The sequence below is a fragment of the Orcinus orca genome, chromosome 10 (assembly GCF_937001465.1).
Source record: "Orcinus orca chromosome 10, mOrcOrc1.1, whole genome shotgun sequence".
NCBI classification, from domain to species: domain Eukaryota; kingdom Metazoa; phylum Chordata; class Mammalia; order Artiodactyla; family Delphinidae; genus Orcinus; species Orcinus orca.
The window spans coordinates 78,454,739-78,464,058 of NC_064568.1; the positions used below are offsets into that span (position 1 = coordinate 78,454,739).

Sequence of the window (9,320 nt, forward strand, 5' to 3'; positions counted from 1 at the left end):
GCGCAGTGGTTGGGAGTCCGCCTGCTGATGCAGGGGACATGGGTTCGTGCCCCGGTCCGGGAAGATCCCACATGCCGCGGAGCGGCTGCGCCCGTGAGCCATGGCTGCTGAGCCTGCGTGTCTGGAGCCTGTGCTGCGCAGCGGGAGAGGCCACAGCAGTGAGAGGCCCGCGTACCGCAAAAAAAACAATACAAAACAAAAAAAACCAAGTGAAATTACTTATCATACGATTACTTAACTCAGCAGCCAAAATACTGTCATTTCAACATGTAAAATTTTGGACATATTTTACATTCTTTATTTCATTCTAGGTGTTTGAAATCTGGTATCTGTTTTATCCTTACAGCACAACTCAATCCTGACCACATTTCAAGCCACATTTCAAGTGCTCAAGAGGGACCTGTGGCTTGTGGTCACTGTATTGGACGTTGCAGCCCTGGTTGTGCAGACAGTGCAAGAGAGAGTAAAGAGACATGTACAATATTTCATCTGTTTAAACAATGTGCTCCACTGAATGTCACCTTCTCACAGAAAGTGAGCATGCCTGCCTGCCCTGCGTTTTAAAATATTGTTGAAAAATTAGCTTCATGTACATCTGATTAATTTCTCAGATTCATTGAACACGTTTCATTGTCTTCAAACTACATGAATTCATCATAACAAGCTTAGAATCAGTTTGTCTTGAAAAGCTCAAACGTTTGAAATACACAATTTAAGCTTCAGAGATATCTAGTACTGTAGCCCCCAGCCACACAGGGCTATTTAAATGTAAATTAATAAAAATTAAATAAAATTAAAAGTCTAGTTCATCAATCACACTAGCCACACTTCAAGGCTCAATAACTAGTGACAATCAATCAGGCAGTGCAAATAAGGAACATTTTTGTAATCTCAGAAAGTTCCATGGGACAAAACTGCTTTAGACAGTCCTAGCATAAATAAGCTAATGGTACAGTATACTTAGAGACTGGTAATAATTTTATTAATGTAGATTTGCTATTTTTTTTAATTTTGGAAAGAAAAATATAACTTTAAAATGTGTTTTCAATAGTCTCTCTAAAAGAAATAAATTGGCTTCTATAACATACAATTTTCCAGCTTCCCCCAATATTCTGTTAGTGTTGCCAACAGTTTATTTAATTAATTTGTAAGTCACATTGAGAACTTTGCTCCCAAATTGCAATGAGTCTGCCAACTCTTTTAGCATTACAATTAAAAAAAAAATAATCTTTTATGAATCTAGAACAAAGCAGTAGGTGAGACTTTGCAATGGGTCATCATCTTGAAGTTAATTTGATTTACTTCTTGCTTTTTATTTTTCTCCTGCATTTAGCTTGATTTTAATTGTTTTGAAACCTGCTTTCATTACCTTTTTTTTTTTTTTGCGGTACACAGGCCTCTCACTGCTGTAGCCTCTCCCGCTGCAGAGCACAGGCTCTGGACGCGCAGGCTCAGCAGCCATGGCTCACGGGCCCAGCCGCTCTGCGCCATGTGGGATCCTCCTGGACTGGGGCACGAACCACTGTCCCCTGCATCGGCAGGCGGACTCCCAACCACTGCACCACCAGGGAAGCCCTTTCATTACCTTTTTAATAATTCTGTAACACCGTTAGCAAGACTCTACCCAAAATTCGCTAGAAGGTATTTATTGCTTTTATTACCAAATCATCTCATGATAGCACTTCCTTATGGTCTAACTGTTAGACTCTATTATTTTCCACCAAGTTTACATTTATCAATGTCACTGTGATTGAGAAATGAGACCACTTGAAATTGATGCTAGACTGTTTTGAGCGAGGAGCACATTGTAGCCATGAAGTATCCTGCCAGGTTCATAAGGATTGTTTTTTCTGTATGTGGAAATATTGTAACATGAGGTATTTGTTTCAACAAAATTTTGCTCCTACACAGAGATTGTTTCCAACATGTCTCCTATTAACCATTTTCCATGTTAAAAATTGTTCCTTTACTTCTGACCAATTTTTATCTCTATCCCAATAGACAATGAATATCTCCACTGCCAGTAACGTGAAACACCTAAAACAATGACAGACCAATGAACAACCAGTTATTATAAACTATTTCAAGTGGTAATGACAAAAAAGGAAGATTGAAATAATAGTCTGTGATTAATTTCTATCAATTTAATTAGTGAAATGACATGTATGGATGTTCTATTTTAGTCATTTTATCATGGATAGATAGATGCACATTTTCCTCTCTCTGTAACTGTATGTATACAGATAATCATGAATAAGGAGAAAAACAAGCAAATAAAATTTTTTTAAACTTGAACAATGGAAAACAGAAATTGTAACCAAAATAGTGATGCTGATCAGAACCAGTGGCAGGCAAACGTCCAGACAGAAACCAGGCCCAGGAGCCTCTCATAAAATGACGGCTTCACAGATGACCTGTGGGAAACACTGACTGTGTGGACTCAACGATTTGACTCCTGGGATATAAACATCAGGTTGTCTCTACTATAATGAGATGCAACCAAAGCACAGCTGAATTAACGTAACTGTATGGAAAGCACACTGGGAAGAGACAAAATGGATACGGGAGCAGAGATGAAGACTCAGGTTAAAACAGTCCCACTGAATGTAAATGGATACAGCCACTACGGAGAACAGTACGGAGGTTCCTTAAAAAACTAAATATAGAACTACCATATGACCATGACCCAGCAATCCCACTACTGGGCATATACCCTGAGAAAACCATAATTCAAAAAGAGTCATGTACCACAATGTTCATTACAGCTCTATTTACAATAGCCAGGACATGTAAGCAACCTAAGTGTCCATCGACAGATGAATGGATAAGGAAGATGTGACACATATATACAATGGAATATTACTCAGCCATAAAAAGAAACGAAATTGAGTTATTTGTAGTGAGGTGGATGGACCTAGAGTCTGTCATGCAAAGTGAAGTCAGAAAGAGAAAAACAAATACCATATGCTAACACATATATGTGGAATCTAAAAAAAAAAAAAAAGGTTCTGATGAACCTAGGGGCAGGACAGGAATAAAGAGGCAGATGTAGAGAATGGACCAGAGGACACGGGGAGGGGGAAGGGTAAGCCGGGACGAAGTGAGAGAGTAGCATTGACATATATACAATACCAAACGTAAAATAGATATATTTTATATATACAATACCAAATGTAAAGTAGATAGCTAGTGGGAAGCAGCTGCATAGCACAGGGAGATCACCTCGGTGCTTTGTGACCACCTAGAGGGGTGGGATAGGGAGGGTGGGAGGGAGACGCAAGAGGGAGGGGATATGGGGATATATGTAAATGTATAGCTGATTCACTTTGTTATACAGCAGAAACTAACACAACATTGTAAAGCAATTATACTCCAATAAAGATGTTAAAAAAAAAAGTGACGCGAATCAAAGACAATTGTAAAGTGTATTGGACAAGAGTTCAGGAGACATGAACAATGTAATTGTGTAGAAGAGCAAGTCAAATGAGAATAAACCTAAAACTTTCACAGGAAAGTATCCAGTTTCTACAGGGATCTAAGAATTGTGCGTGTGTGTGTGTGTGTGTGTGTGTGTGTGTGTGTGTGTGAGTGACAGAGAGAGAGAGAGAGTGGTCAACAAGAGGCACAGACAGAAATAAGATGTTCCAACAACCACAAAAAAAGAAATTGTGCAAAAGAAAAAAAATAAAGATGCCTTACGAATCTATTTTTTTAAACTATGCCAAGTTAAGTAAGGAGAAATTGTATGATATACACAATGTGCAGCTGAAAAATGAACACTTTGTACCTGAATGAGTCTTATTCTGGAATAAAAATAACTGTGTACTGAAGAAGATTCCAAATATTTTGTGCTCTAGAAGGTATTTTACCTTATAGAAGTGTGTTGGAAGAACTAAAAGGTAAGAATATTTTAAATTTATGCAGTGAGCTGTTAAACCAAAATCAAGTACTTACTATTAAACTCTTTGTTTTTTTTGCTCTGCTTTTATTAAGGGTAAAATGTTTTGAAGACTTTGAAAATATTTTTATATTCTGGATATGGAAGGAAAATAAATTATTCGAAGGGGATATTGGTGAGAACCTCTGGCTGCTTGAGGGTATCCTGTTTTCCACAAAGTAATTTCTACTTTGCCTTGTCTTTATGAAATATTTAACAGATGCATCAGAGCTATTCTCAGTTGCTCTGTAATCAGTTTAGTAAACTTCCAAGCCACTGGAGTAACATCTCACTATTAGAAAAAGAGAGGGGTTGTGACAATGGCATGAATGCCTAATAACAAATTCATCACTTGTCATATTTCACCAAACCTGAGAACATTTACGAAAGACAAGAATCTTAATTCCTTAGATCTTTTGACATGAAGCTCAAGATATTTAGAAGTGTTGAAGAATAAGAGTTCCAGAGTGCATCAGATTATCATCCTATCTCTCAAACCAGAGAGAGGTTAATACTATTTGGATTGTTTGGAAAAGGTAAGTGATTATAAAAAATTCAAAGTTGTATACACACACACACACATACACAATGAAGTAGTAGAAAAGAAATATTTTTTTAACTAATCAAGATTAACTTTTTAAGTATTTACTTTTTTAAGTAAATAAGCCTTTCAGATACATTTATTATTAACATGATCCTGTAATAACATGACAACGGTTCATTTATTACATCTTGGGAATTTTTTTTTTTTTTTTTTTTTTGCGGTACGCGGGCCTCTCACTGTTGTGGCCTCTCCCGTTGCGGAGCACAGGCTCCGGATGCGCAGGCCCAGCGGCCATGGCTCACGGGCCCAGCCGCTCTGCAGCATGTGGGATCTTCCCGGACAGGGGCACGAACCCGTGTCCCCTGCATCGGCAGGCAGACTCTCAACCACTGCACCACCAGGGAAGCCCTGGGAGATATTTTTAATATTATTTTGAATCAGGATTAGTAAGTGGCAGAGAAAGTGTTTACACATGTTTTGATGAGAGTTTAGCAGAGATTTCTTTAACCTTGGCTAATCCAGTGCTCCAGAACCCGAAGATCTTGGCTGTATGTAGCTGATGGAAGGTACAATTACTTTGTTGCAACTCACAACCCCCAATCTGTCCCTGCAAATCTGTTCACTTGGCTCTCAAAGTCTTAAAATGAAACATGGAAAAATTCCCTGTGTGTTCCCTTTTCTTTCCCATCCCTCCATTACATCCTCAGACATTGGTGATTACTATCAAAATAGCCAAAAACAAAGACTTCCTAAACATCGGTTGTTCAAATATGACAGAACTTTGTATTCCTAAGAAACTTTACTGTCCAAACAAGTTATTTCTATTTAAGTAATTATGTGTGATGCATAGATCAGTAGGAACTCAAGCTGGGCAAAGTTGTAAAAGCATATTTTAGGATATCAATTAACACTAGCAGTATTCTTAATTTAGCTGAGCGGAGATTTGAATAAGGATAACCACAAGCGCCTTAATTATAGACATTTTTTCTGTAGCTCAGCAAAATTTGAAAGCAAGAGAATCGCTGCTGAAAGTCCATATGTTATAGTAACTTATGGTTATGTAAAGTCATTTTATTTTCTCCCAGTGTTGACAAAGTCAATGAACCTTTAATAGTAATAAAATATATTAATAACAGAGTCCGTGATATGAATGTTAATAAAAGAAAAAAGTTTAACTCAACATCTCCTTACACGGCTTTTTATGAAATGCTAATTGATGAAAAACCAAAGCTTAAAAATAACAGCTCCTCGAAGAAGAACTACAATCCTGCAGCCTGTGAACAAAAGCCGTATTAACAGAAAGACAGACAAGACGAAAAGGCAGAGGGCTATGTACCAGATGAAGGAACAAGATAAAACCCCAGAAAAACAACTAAATGAAGTGGACATAGGCAACCTTCCAGAAAAAGAATTCAGAATAATGATAGTGAAGATGATCTAGGACCTCAGAAAAAGAATGGAGGCAAAGATAGAGAAGATGCAAGAAATGATTAATGAAGACCTAGAAGAATTAAAGAACAAACAAACAGAGATGAACAACACAATAACTGAAATGAAAAATACACTAGAAGGAATCAATAGCAGAATAACTGAGGCAGAAGAACAGATAAGTGACCTGGAAGACAGAATGGTGGAATTCACTGCTGTGGAACAGAATAAAGAAAAAAGAATGAAAAGAAAAGAAGATGCCTAAGAGACCTCGGGGACAACATTAAATGCAACAACATTCGCATTATAGGGGTCTCAGAAGGAGAAGAGAGAGAGAAAGGACCCGAGAAAATATCTGAAGAGATTATAGTCGAAAACTTCCCTAACATGAGAAAGGAAATAGCCACCCAAGTCCAGGAAGCACAGAGAGTCCCATACAGGATAAACCCAAAGAGAAACATGTGACGACACACAGTAATCAAATTGGCAAAAATTAAAGACAAAGAAAAATTATCGAAAGCAGCAAGGGGAAAATGACAAATAACATACAAGGGAACTCCCATAACGTTAACAGCTGATTTCTCAGCAGAATACTCCACAAGCCAGAAGGGAGTGGCATGACATATTTAAAATGATGAAAGGGAAAAACCTACAACCAAGATTACTCTACTTGGTAAGGATCTCATTCAGAGTCATGGAGAAATCAAAACTTTACAGACAAGCAAAAGCTAAGAGAATTCAGCATCACCAAACCAGCTAGAAAACAAATGCTAAAGGATCTTCTCTAAGTGGGAAACACAAGTGAAGAAAAGGACCTATAAAAAAAAACCCAAAACAATTAAGAAAATGGTAATAGGAACATACATATCAATAATTACCTTAAATGTGAACGGATTAAATGCTCCAACCAAAAGACACAGGCTCACTACATGGATACAAAAACAAGACCCATATATATGCTATCTATAAGAGACCCACTTCAGACCTAGGGACACATACAGACTGAAAGTGAGGGGATGGAAAATGATATTACATGCAAATGGAAATCAAAAGAAAGCTGGAGTACCAATACTCACATCAGATAAAATAGATTTTAAAATAAAGAATGTTACAAGAGACAAGGAAGGACACTACATAATGATCAAGGGATCAATCCAAGAAAAACATATAACAATTATAAATATATATGCACCCAACAAAGGAGCACCTCAATACATAAGGGAACTGCTAACAGCTATAAAAGAGGAAATCGACAGTAACACAATAATAGTGGGGGACTAAAATGCCAAACTTACACCAATGGACAGATCAACCAAACAGAAAATTAATAAGGAAACACAAGCTTTAAATAACACAATAGAACAGATAAATTTAATTGATATTTATAGGACATTCCATCCAAAAACAGCAGATTACACTTTCTTCTCAAGTGTACACGGATATTCTCCAGGATAGATCACATCTTGGGTCACAAATCAAGCCTCAGAAAATTTAATAAAATTAAAATCATATCAAGCAGCTTTTCTGACCACAATGCTATGAGATTAGAAATCAATTACAGGGAAAAAAACGTAAAAAACATAAACACATGGAGGCTAAACAATACGTTACTACATAACCAAGAGATCACTGAAGAAATCAAAGGGGAAATCAAAAAATATCTAGAGACAAATGACAATGAAAACACAACAATCCAAATGCCTATATAAGCCTACCTCAAGAAACAAGAAAAATATCAAATAAACAATTTAACCTTAGACCTAAAGGAACTAGAGAAAGAAGAACAAACAAAACCCAAAGTTAGCAGAAGGAAAGAAATCATAAAGATCAGAGCAGAAATAAATGAAATAGAAACAAAGAAAACAATAGCAAAGATCAATAAAACTAAAAGCTGGTTCTTTGAGAAGATAAACAAAATTGATAAACTATTAGCCAGACTCATCAAGAAAAAGAGGGAGAGGACTCAAATTAATAAAATTAGAAATGAAAAAGGAGAAGTTACAACAGACACCGCAGAAATACAAAGCATCCTAAGAGACTACTACAAGCAACTCTATACCAATAAAGTGGACAACCTGGAAGACATGGACAAATTCTTAGAAAGGTATAACCTTCCAGGACTGAACCAGGAAGAAATTGAAAATATGAACAGACCAATCACAAGTAATGAAATTGAAACTGTGATTAAAAATCTTCCAACAGGGCTTCCCTGGTGGCGCAGTGGTTGAGAGTCTGCCTGCCAATGCAGGGGACGTGGGTTTGTGCCCTGATCCGGGAAGATCCCACATGCCACAGAGCGGCTGGGCCCATGAGCCATGGCCCCTGAGCCTGCACGTCCAGAGCCTGTGCTCCGCAATGGGAGAGGTCACAACAGTGAGAGGCCCACGTACCGCAAAAAAATAAAAAAATAAAATAAAAAATAAAATAAAATAAAATAAAATCTTTCAACAAAGTCCAGGACCAGATGGCTTCACAGGTGAATTCTATCAAACATTTAGAGAAAAGCTAACACCCATCCTTCTCAAACTCTTCCCAAAAATTGCAGAGGAAGGTACACTCCCAAACTCATTCTATGAGGCCACCATCGCCCTGATACCAAAACCAGACAAAGATAATGTAAAAAAAGAAAATTACAGACCAATATCACTCATGAATAAAGATGCAAAAATCCTCAACAAAATACTAGCAAACAGAATCCAACAACACATTAAAAGGATCATACATCATGATCAAGTGGGATTTATCCCAGGGATGCAAGGATTCTTCAATGTACGCAAATCAATCAGTGTGATACACCATATTAACAAATTGAAGAATAAAAACCATATGATCATCTCAAGAGATGCAGAAAAAGCTTTTGACAAAATTCAACACTGATTTATGACAAAAAGTCTCCAGAAAGTGGGCATACAGGGAACCTATACCTCAACATAATAAAGGCCATATAGGACAAACCCACAGCAAACATCATTCTCAATGGTGAAAAACTGAAAGCATTTTCTCTAAGATCAGGAACAAGACAAGAATTTCCACTATCACCACTATTATTCAAAATAGTTTGGGAAGTCCTAGCCATGGCAATCAGAGAAGAAAAAGAAATAAAACGAATACAAATTGGAAAAGAAGAAGTAAAACTGTCACTGTTTGCAGATGACATGATACTATATATAGAGAATCCTAAAGATGCCACCAGAAAACTACTAGAGCTAATCAATGAATCTGGTAAAGTTGCAGGATATAAAATTAATGCACAGAAATCTCTTGCATTCCTATACAGTAATGATGAAAAATCTGATAGAGAAATTAAGGAAACACTCCCATTTACCACTGCAACAAAAAGAATAAAATACCTAGGAATAAACCTAGCAAGGGAGCCAAGAGACCTGTATGCAGAAAACTCTAAGACACTGA

At 37.1% G+C, this 9,320-nt stretch overlaps 1 long non-coding RNA gene across 1 annotated transcript; it reads left to right on the plus strand.

Moving 5' to 3' along the window:
- Positions 1 to 521: 521 nt before the first annotated feature.
- LOC125965677 (uncharacterized) lies at positions 522 to 3,595 on the plus strand. Its single transcript, XR_007479887.1, has 2 exons — positions 522 to 1,641; positions 2,002 to 3,595. It is a non-coding gene; the product is annotated as an uncharacterized LOC125965677 (long non-coding RNA).
- The last annotated feature ends 5,725 nt before the right edge of the window (positions 3,596 to 9,320 follow it).